The sequence below is a fragment of the Manis javanica genome, chromosome 2 (genome assembly GCF_040802235.1).
Source record: "Manis javanica isolate MJ-LG chromosome 2, MJ_LKY, whole genome shotgun sequence".
NCBI lineage: Eukaryota > Metazoa > Chordata > Mammalia > Pholidota > Manidae > Manis > Manis javanica.
Window position 1 is genome coordinate 129,233,856 of NC_133157.1, and position 22,999 is coordinate 129,256,854.

Here is a 22,999-nt window from a genome sequence, read left to right on the forward strand (position 1 = left end):
GCACCCACCCACCGGTCCCACAGGGAAAAACGCGGGATATTCTTTGTCCTCAGGTGCCGGTCCCAGGCACCCGCTCACCAGTCCCGCCGCCCTGCCTCCCTAGCACCGGGGTCGCTGTCCCTTTTAGGCTTCCAAAAAGCACTCACAATAAAGAGAAAACAAAAAGGGGAAAAATGCATGATTTCCTCTGTCCTGAAGTGCCGGTCTCAGGCACCCGCCCACCGGTCCCGTAGGGAAAAACGTGGGATATTTTTTGTCCTCAGGCGCCGGTCCCAGGCACCCGCTCACCAGTCCCGCCGCCCTGCTTCCCTAGCACCGGGGTCCCTGTCCCTTTAAAGCTTCCAAAAAGCGCTCACCAAAAAGAAAAAAAAAAGGGGGGGGGAAACGCGCGATTTCCTCCGTCCTCAGGCACCGGTCTCAGGCACCCACTCGCCGGTCCCGCAGGGAGAAACGCGGGATATTCTTTGTCCTCAGGTGCCGGTCCCAGGCACCTGCTCACCGGTCCCCCCACCCTGCCTCCCTAGCAACAGGGGCCCGTCACTCGCCAAAAAAAAACCGCTCCGGTTTCTTTCCACCCACCGGGAGCCGGGGGGAGGGGCGCTCGGGTCCCGCCGGGCCGGGGCTTGTATCTTACCCCCTTGGCAAGGCGCTGGGTTCTTCCAGGTGTGGATGTGGTCTGGATGTTGTCCTGTGTCCTGTGGTCTCTATTTTAGGAAGATTTTTCTTTGTTATATTTTCATAGCTCTATGTGTTTTTGGGAGGAGATTTCCACTGCTCTACTCACGCCGCCATCCTGGCTCCGCCCTCTCGTAATTTTTGGTAATTTTATTTTTCAGTTCTAAATTTCTCGACGTGGATTTTTTTCTGTAGTTTTTATTTTTCTGCTAGAAGTTTAGTGTTTCTAATTTTTAAGGGTATTAAGCATTTCCACATTTAATATGGTTATAATAGCTGCTTTAAAGTCTTTATGTGATAATTACAACATGAGGCATCTCAAAATAGGCTTCTGTCCCTTCTTTTCCTTGAGAATTTGTCGCGTTCTCCAGTGGTGTGTGTATGTGTGTGTTGTTTGTTTTAGCATGTGCAGTAAATTTTGGGTTTTATTCTAGCCGTTTTGAATATGATCATGTCATTTCTGAATCATGTTTGTATAAGTGCATTCAGACCATTTACCTTTAGGGTGATTATGGATAGGTATGTACTTATTCCTATTGCAAGCTTTAGATTTGTGGCAACCAAATATTCAAGGGTAACATCCTTACTATCTAAGAGTCTAATTTAACTCACTTAGTATGCTATTACACAAACGCTAAAGGTTCTTTTTTTCTCTCTCCTTTTCTTCCTCCTCCATTCTTTATATATTGGGTATTGCATTCTGTACTCTTTCTCTGTACATTTGTATTACCTCTGGTGACAGCTATTTAACCTTAGGAACACTTCCATCTATCGGAGTCCCTCCAGAATATACTGTAGAGACCGTTTGTGGGAGGTAAATTCTCTCAGCTTTTGCTTATCTGGAAATTGTTTAAGCCCTCCTTCAAATTTAAATGATAACCTTGCCAGGTAGAGTATTCTTGGTTTGAGGCCCTTCTGCTTCATTGCATTAAATATATCATGCCACTCCCTTCTGGCCTGTAAGGTTTCTGCTGGCCTGTAAGGCTGATGATAGCCTGATGGGCTTTCCTTTGTGTGTGATCTGTTTACTCTCTCTGGCTGCTTTTAATAGTCTGTCCTTATCCTTGATCTTTGCCATTTTAATTAGTACACCTTTTGGTTTGGTCTTCCTTGGTTCCCTTGTTTTCGGAGATCTGTGCACCTCCACGGCCTGAGAGACTATCTCCTTCCCCAGGTAGGGGATGTTTTCAGCAATAACCTCCTCAAAGACACTTTGCCTTTTACACTCTCTTCTTCTTCCGGTACCCCTCTAATATGAATGTTGTTCCATTTGGATTGGTCACACAGTTCTCTCAATACTCTTTCATTCCTAGAGATCCTTCTTTCCTGTTGCTCTTTCAGGATTAGTTGTGTTAATTATATTTTCATACTATATGTGGTTTTGGGGCGAGGCCTCTGTTTCACCTCTCACGCTGCCATCTTCAAACCAATCCTCTCAGTAGTGTGGCTTCTTTACACTGATGTCATACTCACTGAGGGCAGGGGTCAACTCCTCCATGGTTAAGTGTACTCCCTTCATTTTGTGGTGCGCAGAGCATCGTGGGCAATATCTGAGATGAATTTATGGGCAGCTAGAGAGATGAGCTGAATTCCATGTGTGTTCAATGCCTCAAAGCCAGGATGGTTTAAGCAGTATCCAGTCATTACATCTGGGAATAGAGATGTGGAAGCCTCCAGCTGCAATCAGGAAGTCCACTGGAGGTGTGCTGAACACCGTCGGCCTCACTGCTCCATGGGCAGTGTTGAGCATTGGGTAAACGTCGTTAGACACGGTCCCCTCTGAGGATGCCACACCTCCCAGTGACCGCCTCCCTGCTCAGCTCAGGCAGCTCTCCAGCCTGCACCACCATGCGTCCCATCACCCTGCTGCACCTCCACCCCCAACACCCATACTGTCACTGTGCCTTGTTCTTTTTGGCAGCACTGCCCTGAGGGCCGTGCTGCAGGGGCTGAGGCAGTGGAGGCCAGTGCCTCCTTGTGGTCTGAGCCTGAGTCGCCACAGTTTGTCATCTGGGTGGAAGAGGCAGTTCTCTATTCCTTCTTGAGTGAGTTTTGGTAATTAATAAGTACCACTACGAAGTATTTGCCTATTTCAGCTATTTTGTCAAATTTATGAGTTTAGAACTCTTTCTTGTATTTCCTTATCCTTTTAATGTCCTTAGGAATATAGTGATATGCCCTCTTGGGTAATTTGCTCTTGTTTTCTTTGGTTAGCTTGGAAGGGTTCTTTCAGTTTTATTGACTTTTTTCCCTGCAAGGAACTAGCTTTTGATTTTACTGATTTTGTTGTCTAGTTTCATTGATTTCCATTCTGTTCTTTAGTATTTCCTTCTATATTTAGCTTTGGTTTTATTTGCTTTTCTCTTTCTAGAGTTTTAAGATGGGAGCTTAGATTATTCATTGAAGTTTTCTTTCTACTATGATTTGGTGCCTTAATTTCTGTGTAAGAATCCTGTAAATTTTATGTTCTATTTCTATTTTCACACAATTCATATTATTTTCTCTTTGCCCTTGAAATGTCTTTATTGACCCATGGGTTACCTTGAGGTGTATTTTCCACAATTGAGGTCCTGTTTTTTTTAACTGTTTTGTTACTGATTTTAAGTTTACTACCCTCTTATCAGAAAACATTTTGTGTGATTTGAAATTTTTTCACTTGTTAAGATTAGTTTTATGACCCGATATATGATCTCACAGTGTATGTCATAATGCACACTTGAGAAGAATGTACATTCTGTGGCCAGGCTGCATACTGGAATGTCACTAGAACCTGTTGGTTGGTAGTGTTGGTCTGTGGTGATGGTGTTCCAGTTACAGACTTTTCTGTTTTCAGTTGTATCAATTTTTGCCTTGTGTAATTTGAAGCTCTTTTGTCACATGAGTATACATTTAGAATTTGATGAAGGAATTCATAACATTATGTAATGTCCGTCTTTACTCCTTGTAATTTTCCTAACTCTGAAGCTCTGTATATTTTGTCTGGTATTAATATAGCCTTTAGCTTTCTTTTGTTTAATATTTTACATTTCCTTTAATGTAGGTCAGATTCTCTTAGCTTTCCATCATTTAAGTCTCTCTCTCTGTCTCTCTCCCTCTATTATTTTTATATTCATTCCACAAATATTTTGCTTAGATAAAGGATTCTCTTCTGGATTGGCATTTCTTTTCTTTCCTCACTTTAAAGATAGTATTGAACATTCTGTGGCCTCCATTTTATTTTATAAGAATTCTGTGATCATTCAGATTTTAGCTTATCTTTGCTTTTTAGCATTATGACATATTTAGGACTTATCAGACATAACTGTTTGTTATTGATTTTTAGTTTTGACCTTATTAGGCCTAAACTCTTTGAATTTGCTCCTTTTGGGGCTTGCTGAGCATCTTCAATCTCTCAATTTATGTTTTTGTCAAATCTGGTATCTTTTCTGCTTTTAGTAAGAATTCTTTTTTTAAAAAAGTAAAATTTTCTTTTCCTTTATATAACACCTTAATGTGAAATTTATACAATTTGATACTGTCCCACAAGTTTCTAAGGATGTATTCATTTTTTGTAATGTTTTTTCTCTCTTTTCAAAATTTTTACAAAATTTTATGTAAATTCCTGCTTGTAATAAAGGTACTATAATTTGATAATTCAAAGTTCTTAAATAAGGTCTTAGGTACATAGAAGGCTTTTTGTTTTTCACAGTTGTATAAGTTGAATAGGTGCACTTTATATAGAATTTAGTTCACTTTAGGAGTGATAAGTTATATGACTTTTCTGTGGTCACATATTGTTGGAAGAATTGTAATTGAAGCATTGTTCCAGGGAACTAACTTCCAGAGCAGTGTGATTGGTAAAAGGGAAGAATATGGTGCAGCCTTGAAAATGTTAGAAAAGGAATACAAACTAGTAATTTGAATTTTTAGTGCAATGTAGTATTAATTTAGGGAAGTGCAAAAGATATGTAAATGTGTTTTATGTAGTTAGATATTTAATAACAAGCATTATAATTGGTTCAGTTGACTTCACTGAAAGGGAGACAGGCTTAAAAAATTCTCTGTTGTTTAAAAAATTTTTGAAATCAATAAAATTAAAAACATTCAAAAATTTAAAAAAATATGCTTTGGGCATGGAAAAAAATGGTTAGAGCTTTATTTTCCCTTATGAGTTTAATGAAATCAATTTTTGGAGTTTTAGTTTTAATTGGTAAATTTAAGGAGGACATGTTAACTAACATTTAATGTACTGCTTACTGTTCCTGAGTACTAGTCTACACTTAACATTTATTAACTCATTTAACCCTCACAGCTACTCTAGGAGGTAGGTTATTTCTTTCATTTTATAGACTAGGAAAATGAGGTTACCCAAGTTCATAGTTTGGTAAATAATTGTTGTCAGGATTCCTATCTAGGCAGTGTCATTTAGAACCAGGTTCTGAAGCCTCTCATTTATAGCAGCCATTTTTGAAATCTGGTAATCTGATATAAAGGAACTGATACCAGAACCACCAGGGAATTCTGTAGTGTATCTACTTACATAATGAAGCAGATTTGATAAGGCCATATTTTAATATGAATCAGGTTATGGAGGAAACAGTTATCTATCTATGTTAAATTCATTATTTTCTCCCATTGCATTTTTATTAGGAATGTCTGTGTTAGAGTTGATTAAACACTGCCATGTGGTATCTGAAAGGAAAAGAAATCTTACTGAATTAAATCTATTATCTATTTTCTTGCATTTGAAGGTCATTAATAGATGGGAATCTTCCTGTTGTTAGAAACATATAATGGGTACATTTTGAGTTGTTGGGCATGTTTTTAATGGTCTTCCTACTGTATTATCTCTTTTGTTGATGAGCTTATTGCATCAGAGTTAGATAAATCTTTAAGTACTGATACAGAAAGCCTTCCAGTACATAAAGATTTATCTAATCTTTAGAAGTGTATGTATAGTGGGAATTTTTTTTTAAAAGCAGCACAGGTGATTGTGATGATGAGCTGGGTTTAAGACCCCTGCACTAGTAGGCAACACTTTTTCAGTGAAATTCCACATCTAAGATAATTTTATATATGTTGTCAGAAAATGATACACTATTCTTAGCAACTTTTGCTTTTCCTTTTTTCTTTTCTCATTTCTCTACAATTGTTTATGCCAACGTGGCTTCATTCATACCGATTTCCCAAGGGTTGGGAGAGCAGCATAAAAGTAGAATCAGCCAGCTGATTGCCCGGCAGGATGTCATCAACTATCCAAGCACAGAGCCTGAAGGACCCTGAGATTGCAGAACTCTTCTCCAAAGAAGATCCAGAGAAGCACTTCACAGATCTCATAAAAGTTGGCCAGGGAGGCTTTGGAGCAGTGTTCTTTGTAAGTGTTAAGGGCTTAATGTCAGTGACCAGAATTTATTTAATATCCAGTCCTGGCAGAGTAAAAATCAGTAATACAAAAAGACATAGGCAATAGTCTATTTTATAGCCACTTGCATTAGGTGTATATAAAAAGAGATCATTTTATTTATTGAGCTTCTTAGATTATTGAAAAAATGGGAAAGATATTTGGCTTTAATTTCCATGTTTACACTACTTTAGCAGTTTTATGACTAACATTGTTATTGAATCAAAAATTGCAAAACACTGACTTACGTAAAGTCCCATACACACATTTCATTATTATTCATTCATTATTTCTTCCTATTAAGAATGCTTTTTTTTCTCAGCAACAAGTTTTGTATAGATATTTAATATTTTGGTAGTCTTACAGATTTAGTTTTTTCATTTTAATGGGTACCTTAAGAATAAAAGAGAAAATGTGTTCCAAATTCTTAACAGTTTGAACTTTTCACTTATTTCTCATTCGTAAATTAGAGGTAGAAATAAGGTAGTAGAAACTCTTTCTGCAATTTTCCTACCCAAAGACAGCTGCTTTTAACATTTAGATAAACATCCTTGCAGAATCTTTTTGTCTACGCATGCTTTATGTGTGTGTGATGTAGGTTATGTTTGTTTGATTTCTGGATTGGACACAGAATAAGGGAAGAGGCACTCAGAAAACAGGTATTTCATAAACAACCTTTTTTCTGTGTTACAGTTTTGTCTGAATGTAAGCTTCTCCCATTGTTCTCATTAATACTACTCTGGAGAGAAATATAGAATAAAAAAGGAAAAAAATATACAACCTCTTAGAAATGGGCCCAATAAAAGAACCCTGTTGAAAAAATCCCTGTCATGTAGCCATTCAATGTGTGTCAGTAGTATTTTTTAGATGACTTATTTTATTAAGTATAATTTATATACAGTAAATACAGATATATTAAATGTATAGTTTGATGAAATTAGACAAGTTATATGCCATACAACCAACAATTCAAGATACAGAATGGTGATAGTTGTGGGGAATAAAAAGAAGTAGAAAGAGGATAGAATGATAACTTGTTTTACCTCTTTTGATAATAAATATTTAGTTTATTTGAAAGTTAAAATTGTCATTATGTATGGGGGAAGTCACTAATAGGCAAGCAGGAACAATGAATCCAGCTGTATTTGGGCTATAACCACATTGGAGTAAAAACCAAAACTCTAATACAAGTAACTTTCATACACAGTATTTTAAGTGTATACCCTCTGTCTGGTTGGGAAGAGGAAACTGCAAACAAATCTTGAACTCTTCTTTGTAAACTTGTTTCATATTGGTATGGGTGTGACAATTCTGAAACAGTGTGTTAAAAGATTGAGCAGTAAATAATTTTGATGTCATTTTGGACTCATCCTAACTGAAAAGAATGATAGAAATAGGAAATTGGCAAATGTAAGGAAGAACCACGTGGGATTAGATAGGTATTGGATAGGAATTTGTGGCATTAACATGAACTAATTACATGACATATATATTTCCTAGCTCTCTCTTCTGTAAGATTCTAGTGTCGTTGATATCTTAGTAGCAAGCAGCACACTTAGCACTCAGATCTTGGATTCCTCACTACATGGATCAAGAGCTCTTACAGTAATGGTTCATTCTACTGTGGGGACAAGGATCATAAAAGATAAGCTTTAGAATAAGTTGAACCAGAAATTTTTTAAATGCTTTTAAAATGAAAAATAGGCCTTTCAAGAGGATGCTAGAACCAGCTTGAAGATGCTCCCACTGGCCACATCTGGAACAATTTGAGCATCAATATAGACATCTACTGATTATAACCCATTGAATAAAATAGGAATTCCTAATTTCCATGACAGATATAGGATGGATAGATAGTTAGAAAGGGAGGGCTTTTCTTTATAATAGAATGCTGACTGATAAATGTGAAAGGAATGGTAGAGTTGGGAAAAACCAGCATTTTGAAATCATCATTTCAAAGATTGGGGCTAGAATCTTCAGTGGTTGCTAAAACTAGGGGGAAAGTTTGATGAGCAGAATATTCATATAGTTTAAAAGTATCTCTCCACAGATTGCTTGTTAGATACAAAGTAGGAAACAGTGGTTATGACTATATACATTGGAAAGAAACAGCCAAACACCTTGAGTGGGTGATGAAAATTTGTTACCAGTGATGAACAGACATTGTATGCGTCCAGATATGATACCCTGAAAAGGACACAATATTACTCATGTAGTATTTCAGCCAGAGATATGTAACTAGAATCTAATCTTGAAGAAGCTTCAGACAAACACAAATTTAGTAAGGTAAGTACTGCTGTGTAGTCTCAAAAAATGCCAGTGTCATAAAAGACAAGGAAGAGTTGAGGAAATTGTTCCAGATTAGAGGAGATGAAGAAGACATGATAAGTAAGCACAACTTGTAATCCTGAAGGGACAGAGAAACATGACTGTGGACATTAAATATTTTTCTGATGGTTTTTTCTTGTGTGTGTGATAGGCAAAAATAATCTCATTTTAATCTGATTTAATTTTAATGGAATCATCATTACTAATGAGTTTGGATTTTAATAAATTACAGTCACTTTAACTTACTATTTTAAAGTAATACTAGAGCTGCAGATTTTGCAATAATAATAGAGTTTACCCTATAATCTTCTCCCAGATCCTTTAAAGTTTACAAGTTTCATAACCACAGAACCTTTATCAAAACTAAGAAATCAGCATTGATACACTGATACTATTAACTAAACAATACACTTTATTTAGATTTTCCCAGTCTTTGTGCTCTTTTCTGTTCTGGAATCTGCTCCAAGTGACTACACTGCATTTAGTATACCCTCTTTTGAACTTTATCTTGTGCTAGTTAGAAATGCAGCTCTTTAGCAGAACAATGAAATTGGACACTTACCTCATACCATATATGAACATTAAAATTATAAAACTCTTAGGGTAAAACTGCATGACCTTGGTTTTGTCAAAGGATTCTTAGAAATCACAACAAAAGCATGAACAAAAGAAAAGCATAGATATTGGATTTGATCAAAATGTAAAACTTCTATGCTTCAAAACTGAAAAGACAACAATAGAATAGGAGAAATTATTTGTAAATCATATGTCTGCTAAGGGACTTGTGTCTAGAATATATAAAGAACTCTTACAACTCAATAAAAAAAGGCAACCCAATTTTTAAATGGGCAAAGAATCTGAATTGACATTTCTCCAAAGATGTACAAATGGCCAAAAAACACATAAAAAGATGCTCAACATTCACTGGTCTCAAATCTTGAAAACATTTTACTAAGTGAAAGAAACCAGTCACAAAAGACCATATATTATATGATTCCAAAGTGTACAGAATGGGCACATCTCCAGAGACACAGAAAGTAGATTAGTTGTTCCTTAGGGCTGAAGGGGTGAGGAATAGGGATAGGAGAGTGATAGCTAAAGGGTGTGGGGTTTCTTTTTTCTTTTTTTTTAATGGGGAAAAAATTTGAGGTATGGTACACGTAATCTAAAATTTACCATTTTAACCATTTTTAAATGAAACAATTTAGAGTTTCTCTTTAAGGTGATGAAAGTTCTAAAATTGTAGTTATCGGTAAATTGCATATATCTATCATATCGATCAGTATTGCCATGCATCTGTCAGTGTACTAAAAGCTATAGAATTACACACATTCAAATGGGTGAAATGTGTGCTATATAAATTATATCTCATTAAAACTGTTAGACAAGAATATAGCTGGTTAGACCTATTGACTGAAATCAAGGGGCTCACAAATTGAGTAGAGAACATTTTGGAAAAATAAATTCATATTCAAGATCTTATGCAGATAGATCCACTTCACCCATTATGTTAAGTGGTTCACGTTTTCCTTCACCAGTCTGCTAGTAATTGAAATTGGAAGGTCATTAGTTGTTCCAAGGACCCACTTAAAAGAATATATATATATATATATTTTAAGGAACTCTATTTAGGTATAATTTACATACCTGCTTGTCTAATTTTTTAACAGCTTTTTTGAGATTTAAGTTACATACTCTCAGTTCACCAATTTTAAGTGTGCATTTCATAGATGTTTAGTAAGTTAGATTTTTGTAGTCATCACCATAATCTAATTTTAAAACATTTTATCTTTGGAAATTCATTAAAGACTGAATTGAAGATGAATACTTCCACAGATGACTAGAGATGATTAACACTTCTTACTGAACTCATTTGAAATGTTTTGCAGCTATCCTCTTGTGCCTTCTTTATATATCATCTTTTTTGTTAACACATGATGAGAATTTGGCTCTTACTTTCTAAAGAGTTAACTTTTATGTTTCTGTTACGCTTTTATTTTTTTATCAAAATTCCACAGCAGTGGTAAATAGTAATGGTGATAACATGTTAGCTGTCTTGTCTTAATTCTAGTTAATAGTTGTTTACAATAGACATGATTTATCAAATTACCTTTCCCATGTGGGTTTTCTAAGAGTTTGGTCTTCCCTGCATTAAATACATTTAGAGTTGGGCTCTTTCTACATTTTCAGCATTTATTAAGCATTGATATTTATAAGTATATATTTTTCCCCTTTGATTTGTAAAAAAATATGGCAAATTATGAAATGTTTTCCTGTATCAAAATTTTGCATTTCTGTGGTAATATATTTTATCCAAATGAAATATTCTTTTAATGCCCGGTAATATTTGGTTTTAAAATTTCATTTAGAGTTCCCTTGTCTACATTTATAAGTCAGATTGGTAGCTAACTTTCTATTTTGTGCTGCTTGTGAGGGTTTAGTTGTTGGGTTAGACTGCCTCCATACAGTTAATGGGGTAGCTTTCCTTTTTCTCCCCTTTTATCCTGGGAAGTTCCCCTAGTGAAACTGCTCCACTCACAACAATTTTAAAGACAATTAGTATTCTTTTCAATTTTCCACCACTGTTTTACTCAAATTTTCTTCTCTAGATCAATTTTAGTAGTTCTTTCCGAGAGAATTGTCCATTTCATTGAAATTTTGACATTTACAGGCCTAGCATAGACTTGTACTAGTCATTTTTTTGTTTGTTTATAGTTCTATTCAAATTTCTATATTTTTCCTCTCAACTAGCTGATTCAAAGATAAACATGCATTATTTTTATTTCTAAAGTACCAGCTCCTTGACAATTTGATACGCTTTTTGCTATCCATTTACTTATGTTTTTAATGTTCTTTAAAATCAGTTTTGGTATCTTTTTGGACATGGTAGTTTATAAATGTTAATTTTTACAGTGGTCTTCTGTCTTTTTTAGGCACGAGATGTGCACACCTATGACGTGGTGGCTATCAAGAGAAACCTTATAGTGGAAAGAGGGCTATGGAGGTAGGTGAAATATATATGTTTGTATTGGCATGTTAAAGAAAGCCATACCATTTTTAATTGGGGATAGGTGGAAATTTTATCAAAAAATGTTGAAAAATACACAAATACTAAGGTTTATCTCAGTGAATTCTCTTCCACAGACTCAATGTGCCCATTTAACCTGTACCTAGAGCCATAAACAACATTCCTGACATCCCAGAAACCTCCCAACTGCATCCCTTACTTTTAATTTTTTTAGATATGTGCTGCTGACATGAGTTTAATTTTTTAAATTGTTCAGCAGATTATTCTATAATAGAGGGATTATCATGTTTGAGAAAGTACACTAGAATAAGGTACGTTTGACAGTAAGTATACTGGATATAAATTTTTAATGGTTGAGAAATTATTTAACGGCTGTTTCAAATAATCATCGGCAGCAATATATCTAGTCGGAAAAATAAGGCAGTGGGTAATAATCTGAAAAATAAAATTACTGATACTGTGTTGCATGTACTTTAGTTCATCAGTGTTGTGATTAGTTCTTCCTTAATTGCATAAGTTTATAAAATTACTTTCTAAGTCTGTTCTCTTTGTCTTTCTTTAATTCTTTAAAAATTTATTTATTTTTAATTGTGATAAAGTACACAAAACAAATCTACCATCTTAACCACTCTAAGTGTAAGTTCATTGGTGTTAATTCTTCCTTCCTCACATTCACATTGCTGTGCAACCATCACCACCATTCATCTCCAGAATTCTTTCATTTTGCAAAAGTGATATTCTACACCCATCAAACAATAACACCTCATTCCCTCCTCCCCGCAGCCCTTGGAAATCACCTCTCCACTTTCTGTCTCTATCAATTTGACTACTTTAAGTATCTCATGTAATTGAAATTATGCACTATTTGTCCTTTTGTGACTGGCTTGTTTCACTTAATATAGTGTCCTCAAAGTTCATCTGTGTTGTAGTGTGTCAGAATTACCTTTCTTTTTAAAGCTGAATAATATTCCTGTGTGTGTGTGTGTATATATAAAAACACCACATTTTGTTCATCTACCATCTGTAAATGGACACTTAGTTGCTTCTACCCCTTGGTTATTGTGAATAATGCTGCTATGCACATAGGTATACAAGTATTTTTTTGAGTTCCCACTTTTAAACTTTAGGGTATATGCCCAGAGGTAGAATTGCTACATCAGTCTTTAATTTTTAAAGGTTTTGGCTTTCTACATTTCTGTAATCTCTGTTTTGTGGTAAATGTTGTTTTTTGTGATAATCATACTTATGGGTATGATAACACTGTTGTGATTGATCAATGTTCCATTATGTCGATACCTAAAAAAACTCTTAAATTCTAAAACCCCTAAAAAAACCTCCATTTTTTACAAGTTTAATTTAATTTGCCATTCTACAGTATAACTTTAAAACCAGCTTTCATAGCAGACTTGTGTTGGAGTCTGTTTAATTAGTCATGCCAGTTTGAGTAGATGAACTCAAACTCTTGTTTGAGTTCCAGCAGTACAGATCCGGTCAAATTCGTTGTCTCACTGTATGCACATGCCAGCCTGGACATCTCCCTCCTCATTCCAATGGCAAGTCCAGGAAATGGTGGGGTGGATGCAGCCACAACCGCAGCATCGCCCAGATCCCTGTGGAGGCTTTTTGTTGATCATCCCCCTGGCACAAGTCCTCCAGAGAGTGCTGATGCCGGAAGCTCCTCCTCATATCGTATCTTAGTTCATTTTCTGGGTATCCAAGCTAGGCCTTGATCTTCTGCATAGAAACAAACAGACCCTTTGCCCACACTTTGACATCATATCATAGACATTAGCTTGTAATGGAATATTGTTCAAGATCTGTTTCAGATTTGCTGGAATGTAAGTTTCCTTTATTTATTAAGAAAAGAAAAGTATTAGTATAATAAAATGAGAACTCGTTCACTAAGAGATTATTTTAATAATGTTAAAACTTTCCAGGAAAAGTGAAAACCTTTGTCTTTTCTAGAGTCTCAGCGTGGTATGCACTGTCCTCACTAAATACTACGTTTTAGCATAACAGATGTTTTCTTTCATTATGATTTAACAGGCATCTTTTCTGCCTTCCTTATCATTAAACTTGATTTGTTCCTTCTGTTCAGAATGAAGATATGTAGGAATATAAAAAGGGAAAGTTTCTCTTTCATTGTTTTTATAATCATGAAATAATTGTTAAATGTTAACTTAGAGGAAAATTGGCTGTGAACTATAATAACTAGGCACAACTGCACACTTATTAAGTTCAATTGCTTTGTTTATTATCTTGGAAAGCAAAAAATTCCTTCTTGCTAAATGTTAGTTTTTTGAAAATTTGCCCATATATTAGATATGTGTATATATATTTTAAAATAAAAATGTTCTATAGAGTAATTATTTTCAAATAAAATCTTATTTTAAGTTCACAAAATGCCATTACAAGAAATGGAAATAGCAGCAATTATACACGGTGCTCTTCAGGGATTAGCCTACTTACATTCTTGGGCCATGATCCATAGGTAAGTACCTTAAAAATTACCATGTATTAATAAGCAAATTTATCAGACCTAGAATTTATTAATCCTGAAAGCTTTGTTGGTTTTAGCTAAATAAAAGTATTCTGGAGTTTTACAAACATATTTTTTTAGGTTATCCATGTCTTAAAATGAATATACTAATTTATTTGATCTCTTTGTTGAGAATTTTTATCTTTTTCTACACATGCTGCTGGGCTTTCCGAAGTATATGCACTTTATAGATTTGTGATAGAAATTTAATTACAGAAAAGTTTAATTTGTGAAGTGGAAAAGACGATAGGGATTATGTATTCTTGTTTCATTTTACAGATGAAGAAACTGATGCCCCAATTTGTGACTCACTTCTCAAAGCTGATGAAGCAAGATAGATTAGACTAGAACTAACCTAGATCTTTTGTCCTCCTGGTGACTCATAATGCCAGATTTGTTCCATTGATTCCATGATAGAGACAAGTAAAAGCTACTTAACACTATGCTTTTGAGATAATCCTTGATAATCCTTTATAATGGATAGTAATTTAAAGATTAAACCACCATAAACTACATTTTTAGCATTGGTATTGGTTTTGCCTGTTTTTAGAAGGAAGCTAGCATTTTTAAAATTACGTATGTGAACCAGACAATACATAGTAAAGTTATATAGTAGAATCATTGCAAATTAATGGGTTATCAGTTTTTTAGATGAGGAGAGTAAGGTCCAAGAGAAATCCACATGTATAGTAAATAAGAGAATGAAAGAGTTGGAAGCAGAACCTAAGGTCTTCTCAACTTCAAAGAACCTTCCATTTTTTAAAAAAACAAATGGAAGAAAATAGATTGACTTAATATTACACCCATTATAATACTGTATAGTATGAATTGACAAGTGCTTAGAAATTTCTTTTTGAATATTATGGTGCCCATTGGGCATACAATCCCATTATAATTTTCTTAGTTCACATGTACATTGCTGATTTAGAAAAGAGCTTAAAAGTAAATTTGGGATCATTGATATTACCTTACCCATGTGTTTCAGTTTTCATTTCATGTTTAGGTAGGAGAACTATGCAAAAATTTGGAATGATATGAGTAATTAAAAAAAAAAATTGGGGGCATCAGGTTCTTTTTTTTCCATTTCTTGTTAAGGGTATACTCAGAAATCTTACAGTCATATAAGAATGTTCAGCTAAAATTTTAAAACCATTATTTGTACCAATAAACAGGCACTCAAATATTGAGTCTGTGCTATTAATTACCTAATTTTTTTCTTCTGTTTCTACTGCTATTTTATCTTCTCTTTTAGAAAATTGTTACTATGTACTTATAGGAATTCTGTGTATCTCATTTCTTAGTTTGGATCTTAATTCTCATTATCCCAATTGAGAGGATCTTAATTCTCATTATCCCAATTGAGAGATTATCCAAGGCCTTAATTATTCTGATTTCTCCTGTATTTTATAAATTTTTATATGATCTTTATCATTTTCAGTATAATCTTACAAAGGAAAGAAAAATAATTTTCTGTGTTCCTTAAACGCAGAGACATCAAAGCAGGAAATATCCTTCTGACACCACGAGGCCAGGTGAAACTTGCTGACTTTGGATTTGCTTCCATGGCCTCTTCTGCCAAGTCTTTTGTGGGAACGCCGCATTGGTAAGCATAGTCCTATCTGGTATTGATCCTCATAATTGGAATAGGCAGTGTGTGGTTGTACTTTTATCAGGTGCTTTATGGTTCTCTTGGAAGTACAGTGCTGCTTTAGATATTACTCTAAGCACTGTAGTTTCAGATACAGGTTTGGAGTGCTGCCCTTGTATCTCCTACTGTATCATTTGTCCCCCCTACATTTCTTTCCTGTTATCATCTACATCATGTATTGGGGGTAGGAGTGAAAAAATTTAAACCTTTAAGAAGGGAGAAGATAGAAATGCTAAGTGGAAATTTTCTTTAGATTTATACTTACTGTGTGTCAGTATCTTCTGAATAAGAGTACCTGAAGACTGGTAGCTGATTAGGAACTTTTTGTTTTCATTTTTTATTGTGGAGAATTTCAAGTATACAGGGAAATAGACAAAAATATAACGAAGGCTCACACAGCAGTCAGCTCAGCCTAACAGCACTACCCCAGGGCCTGGCTGCCCTGTGTACTTGACCTTCTTGCCGTCCCTCCCACCTCCAGTTATCTGAAGCAACTTCTAGACATCATCTAATTTTATTCATAAATAATTCCATATTAATGTCAGCAAGTCTGAAGGGAATCATTTTCCACATCTTCAACTTCCATAGATGTCCTCTCTCTGTATATGTTGAGAAGTGTCTCAGGTCTACTTCATCTTCTTTTCCACCTACCTTTCAAATCTCCCAACTCCCAGTTTGTTAAAGAAAGGCTTCTCACCCATCCTGAAGAGTAGAGTGATGCATTGTTCTGAGAATTAAAAGCCTCAAACCATCACCAGAGGGACAATCTGAGAACACGTAACATCTAGAATATATAGCATCAGAAATACTGAAGTTTTAGGACACCAAGTTTTGGCAAAGGGCCTTCTGCCTTCACAGTCATCTCTCTTCAGTTCTTTTTACTCCTTGCTCTTTCTTTTCCCCAATTATCTTTCCTCCCAGCTTCTTTTCTAGTGAATCACAAATTATCTCATAACTGGGACAATTGTTGTGAGGACACATTAACATGTTTTTTACAATGAGAAATGAAGTTTGGCATTTCCTGACAGAAAATAATTCTGATTGGAATGGTTCATATGACCGTGCAGACTGGGTTTGCTAATTAGGTTATTATACAACAGTGTTCTTAATGAATTGAATGAGCGAGGTCCTCAGCTCCAAGTTGTAAATATCTGTAAAGCACATATACATATGTGTGCATTATATCCTTTGCAACTATTAAGTTTATCAAATTTAGATACCAACTTAAAAATGTACAAGCGGATACATTTTTAAAATAAATTCATTGGAAGTAAGAAAATAAAAAGTTTGAAGACCACTGTTCTGTATGACCAAAAATTTCTTATGTAGAACCCTAGTTTAGACAGAATCCTCTTCCCCTATATAAAAAAAGGGTTCTTTGGACAAATAATGCTTCTTAATGGTCACCCTCTTTACAAGTCAGTGATCAATATTAGATACTAGAAAGGAGCTAGAAAGTTGTGCATTAAAAACAAAACTACCTTTTTAACTTTGTTGAACTTAGTGACTCCCCAAGCTTACTTCAACATCTTAACACATTAGAAGCCCTCTATTATAGGCAATTGAAATTTGTATATGGTATATTAGGAACACAGCACTATGTACATATTTACATATTTTTACACACAGGAACTCACATACTCCTGGTGTCAGAAACTGTTCTAAATGTTTGTGCTTAACAAGTAGAAAGGAAGTATAAGGTAGAGCACCAGTGAGAACATTAGAGTCTAGCTGAAGATGTGAATTAGAGTTTCATTTTATAGCCAAGACCCTTCCAAAGTTAATAATTGTATGATTTATTTAGTTATGAGTGGCTGTCCTAGCCACTTTTATCACAGAACACTACTCCTATTTGCAGAAAAGACTGACAAACTGCTTATTCATTGTTGCTTATTGTGGCAGATATTTTCTCAGCTAAATGTAGTGAGTTTGTTTACTTCAAGAAAACAAGTGCCAGTGATAAACATTTAGACTTTTGTAATAAGATGCTGAAACCAAAATGTTTGAGAACCACTGGCATTAAGGATATACAGTATTACAATCTGCAACCTTGAATTGATGCAGAATGCAACCCTGCTCTGGGGAGTCTTTCCTCCAAGATGCTGGTATGTGATCATGACAAATGGTGAGAATAAGTCTAACACTGTATATGCAATGGTAAATATTTACCTCACAACCTGTAATACATTTATTTCCCATTATAAGAATTCTTATGTCCAGACATATCATCTGGAATTCACACAGGTATTCTCCATGTGTATGGTCATTACATTTTTAAAGAATAGTATACTTTTCTTTTCTTTTATAACTTTAAGTAACATTTTATGTTTTAGGATGGCCCCAGAAATAATTTTAGGCAGGAATGAAGAACAATATGATAGCAAAGTAGATGTATGGTCTCTGGGGATAACGTATTGAAATAGGTAAGCATTGCTCTTTATTACTGTGTAGTAAGTTTTGATCAATGTTGCACCTCAATTTCTGTACCAAAGTACAGTTTTTCATTTTTATGTCAGTGTTTAAGGGGAGCAATAAATCTATCAAGGTTGTCACTTTGGTTATTTGGCAATTTGTGTGTGTGTGTATATATATATATATATATATATATATATATATATACACACACATGTTAGTTTAGGTATATTTGCTGTATTAAATTAGGTCTAAAATAGTTTCTACTGTGGTATTAATTTTGAGGTATCTGTTTCTAAAATTTAATGAGTATTTGTTAAACACCTAGAATATGTCTATGGTTATAGATTTACCATCTATGAAGGGTCTCTAAAGCATTCATGAAGTTACTTAATATTTCATGTTAGGTATGAGGATTAGGTTATCAGCTTGCATACCTTATTGTAGAGTTTGATTTTTTTTTATTTTGGCATCATTAATCTACAATTACATGAAGAACATTATGTTTACTAGGCTCCCCCCTTCACCAAGTCCCCCCCACATACCCGTTCACAATCACTGTCCATCACCACAGTAAGACACTGTAAAATCACTACTTGTCTGCTTTGTGTTGCACAGCCCTCCCCATGCTCACACACACTCTACATGCTAATCGTAATGCCTCCTTTCCTTTCCCCTGCCCTTATCCTTCCCTTCCCTCCCATCCTCCCCTGTCCGTTTCCCTTTGGTAACTATTAGTCCATTCTTGGGTTCTGTGATTCTGCTGCTGTTTTGCTCCTTCAGTTTTCCTTTGTTCTTATACTCTGGAGATGAGTGAAATCATTTGGTACTTGTCTTTCTCCACCTGGCATATTTCACTGAGCATAATTCCCTCTATCTCCATCCATGTTGTTGCAAATGGTAGGATTTGTTTTTTTCTTACGGCTGAGTAATATTCCATTGTGTCTATGTACCACATCTTCTTTATCCATTCATTTACTGATGGACATTTAGGTTGCTTCCATATCTTGGCTATTGTAAATAGTGCAGCGATAAACATAGGGGTGCAGCTGTCTTTTTCAAACTGGAGTGCTGCATTCTTAGGGTAAATTCCTAGAAGTGGAATTCCTGGGTCAAATGGTATTTCTATTTTTTGAGCATTTTGAGGAACCTCCATACTGCTTTCCACAATGGTTGAACTAATTTACATTCCCACCAGCAGTGTAGGAGGGTTCTCCTTTCCCCACAATCTCACCAACATTTGTTGTTGTTTGTCTTTTCGATGATGGTGATCCTTACTGGTGGGAGGTGATATCTCATTTACATTTCTCTGATGACAAGCGATGTGGAGCTTCTTTTCATGTGTCTGTGGGCCATCTGAATTTCTTCTTTAGAGAACTGTCTATTCAGCTCCTCTGCCCATTTTTTAATTGGATTATTTGCTTTTTGTTTGTTGAGGTATGTGAGCTCTTTATATATTTTTTTGATGTCAACCCTTTATCAGATCTGTCATTTTTGAATATATTCTCCCATACTGTAGGGTGCCTTTTGGTTCTATTGATGGTGTCCTTTGCTGTACAGACGCTTTTCAGCTTGATATAGTCCCATTTGTTCATTTTTGCATTTGTTTCCCTTGCCCGGGGAGATATGTTCAAAAAGAGGTCACTCATGTTTATGTCCAAGAGATTTTTGCCTATGTTTTTTTCTAAGAGTTTCATGGTTTCATGACTTACATTCAAGTCTTTGATCCATTTTAAATTTACTTTTGTGTATGGGGTTAGACAGTGATCCAGCTTCATTCTCTTACATGTAACTGTCCAGTTTTGCCAGGACCATCTTTTGAAAAGACTGTCATTTCCCCCATTGTATGTCCATGGCCCCTTTATTGAATATTAGTTGACCATATATGTTTGGGTTAATGTTTGGAGTCTCTGTTCTGTTCCATTGGTCTGTGGCTCTGTTCTTGTGCCAGTACCAAATTGTCTTGATTACTGTGGCTTTGTAGTAGAGCTTGAAGTTGGGGAGTGAGATCCCCCTGACTTTATTCTTCCTTCTCAGGATTGTTTAAGCTATTTGGGGTCTTTGGTGGTTCCATATGAATTTTTGAACTATTTGTTCTAGTTCATTGAAGAATGCTGTTGGTAATTTGATAGGGATTGCATCAAATCTGTATATTGCTTTGGGCAGGATGGCCATTTTGACAATATTAATTCTTCCTAGCCAGGAGCATGGGATGAGTTTCCATTTGTTAGTGATCTCTTTGATTTCTCTTAAGAGTGTCTTGTAGTTTTCAGGGTATAGGTCTTTCACTTCCTTGGTTAGGTTTATTCCTAGGTATTTTATTCTTTTTGATGCAATTGTGAATGGAACTGTTTTCCTGATTTCTCTTTCTATTAGTTTATTGTTAGTGTATAGGAAAGCTACAGATTTCTGTGTGTTAATTTTGTATTCTGCAACTTTGCTGAATTCCGATATTAGTGCTAGTAGTTTTGCAGTGGAGTCTTTACGGTTTTTTACGTACAATATCATGTCATCTACAAATAGTGACAGTTTAACTTCTCCAATCTGGATTCCTTTTATTTCTTTGTTTTGTCTAATTGCCGTGGCTAGGTCCTCCAGTACTATGTTGAATAACAGTGGGGAGAGTGGGCATCCCTGTCTTGTTCCCGATCACAGAGGAAAAGCTTTCAGCTTCTTGCTGTTCAGTATGATGTTGGCTGTGGGTTTATCATATATGGGCTTTATTATGTTGAGGTACCTGCCCTCTATACCCATTTTGTTGAGAGTTTTTATTATGAATGGACGATGGATTTTATCGAATGCTTTTTCAGCATCTATGGAGATGATCATGTGGTTTTTGTCTTTCTTTTTGTTTTTGTGGTGGATGATGTTGATGGATTTTCGAATGTTGTACCATCCTTGCATCCCTGGGATGAATCCCACTTGGTCATGGTGTACAGTCCTTTTGATGTATTTTTGATTTTGGTTTGGTAATATTTTGTTGAGTATTTTTACATCTATGTTCATCAGGGATATTGGTCTGTAGTTTTCTTTTTTGATGGGGTTTGCCTGGTTTTGGTATTAGGGTGATGTTGACTTCATAGAATGAGTTTGGGAGTATTCCCTCCTCTATTTTTTGGAAAACTTTAAGGAGAATGGGTATTATGGCTTCTGTGTATGTCTGAAAAAATTCCGAGGTAAATCCATCTGGCTCAGGGGTTTTGTTCTTTGGTAGTTTTTTGATTACCACTTCAATTTCATTGCTGGTAATTGGTCTGTTTAGATTTTCTGTTTCTTTCTGGGTCAGTCTTGGAAGGTTGTAGTTTTCTAGGATGTTGTCCATTTCTCCTAGGTTTCCCAACTTGTTAGCATTTAGGTTTTCATAATACTTTCTAATAATTCTTTGTATTTCTGTGGGGACCGTCATGAGTTTTCCTTTCTCGTTTCTGATTCTGTTGATTTGTGTTGACTCTCTTTTCCTTTTAATAAGTCTGGCTAGAGGCTTATCTACTTTGTTTATTTCCTCAAAGAACCAGCTCTTGGTTTTATTGATTTTTGCTATTTTATTCTTCTCAATTTTATTTATTTCTTCTCTGATCTTCATTATGTCCGTCCTTCTGCTGACCTTAGGCCTCTTTTGTTCTTCTTTTTCCAATTTCGATATTTGTGACATTAGACTATTCATTTGTGATTGTTCTTTCATCTTTAAATATGCCGGCATTGCTATATACTTTCCTCCTAAGACTGCTTTTGCTGTATCCCAGAGTAGCTGGGGCTTTGTGTTGTTGTCGTTTGTTTCCATAAATTGCTGGATCTCCATTTTGATTTGGTCATTGATCCATTGATTATTTAGTAGCATGTTGTTAAGCCTCCATGTGTTTGTGAGCCTTTTTGTTTTCTTTGTAGAATTTATTTCTACTTTCATACCTTTGTGGTCTGAAAAATTGGTTGGTGGAATTTCAATATTTTGGAATTTACTGAGGCTCTTTTTGTGGCCTGGTATGTGGTCTCTTCTGGAGAATGTTCCATGTGTACTTGAGAAGAATGTGTATCCTGTTGCTTTTGGATGTAGAGTTCTGTAGATGTCTATTAGGTTCATCTGTTCTAGTGTGCTGTTCAGTGCCTCTGTGTCCTTACTTATTTTCTGTCTGGTGGATCTGTCCTTTGGAGTGAATGGTGTTTTGAAGTCTCCCAGAATGAATGCATTGCATTCTATTTCCTCCTTTAATTCTGTTAGTATTTGTTTCACATATGTTGGTGCTCCTGTATTGGGTGCATATATGTTTATAATGGTTAAAGCCTCTTGTTGGGACTGAGCCCTTTATCATTATGTAATGTCCTTCTTTATCTTTTGTTACTTTCTTTATTTTGAAGTCTATTTTGTCTGATACTAGTATTGCAACACCTGCTTTTTTCTCTCTGTTGTTTGCATGAAATATCTTTTTCCATCCCTTGACTTTAAGTCTGTGCATGTCTTTGGGTTTGAGGTGAGTCTCTTGTAAGCAGCATATGGATGGGTCTTGCTTTTTTATCCATTCCATTACTCTGTGTCTTTTGATTGGTGCATTCAGACCATTTACATTTAGGGTGATTATTGAAAGGTATGTACTTATTGCCATTGCAGGCTTTAAGTTTGTGGTTACCAAAGGTTCAAGGTTAGCTTCTTTACTATCTTACTGTCTAACTTAACTCACTTATCGAGCTATTATAAACACAGTCTGATGATTCTTTATATCTCTCCCTTCTTATTCCTCCTCCTCCCTTCTTCATATGTTGGGTGTTTTGTTCTGTGCTCTTTTTAGGAGTGCTCCCATCTAGAGCAGTCCCTGTAAGATGCCCTGTAGAGGTGGTTTGTGGGAGGCAAATTCCCTCAACTTTTGCTTCTCTGGGAATTGTTTAATCCCTCCTTCATATTTAAATGTAATCGTGCTGGGTACAGTAATCTTGTTTCGAGGCCCTTCTGTTTCATTGCATTAAATATATCATGCCATTCTCTTCTGGCCTGTAGGG

General features: G+C 35.5%; 1 protein-coding gene across 9 annotated transcripts in view; it reads left to right on the forward strand.

Moving 5' to 3' along the window:
• The window catches only part of LOC140847870 (serine/threonine-protein kinase TAO1-like), a 187,002-nt gene that overhangs the window by 111,185 nt on the left and 52,818 nt on the right, over positions 1–22,999 (forward strand). For 4 of the 9 annotated variants that reach the window (XM_073229388.1, XM_073229387.1, XM_073229386.1 and 1 more), the window contains 3 exons: positions 11,317–11,387; positions 13,806–13,902; positions 15,440–15,553. The gene's annotated coding sequence lies outside the window, so the exon portion shown is untranslated. The other 5 variants (XR_012128133.1, XM_073229389.1, XM_073229392.1 and 2 more) reach the window with 5 other exon arrangements.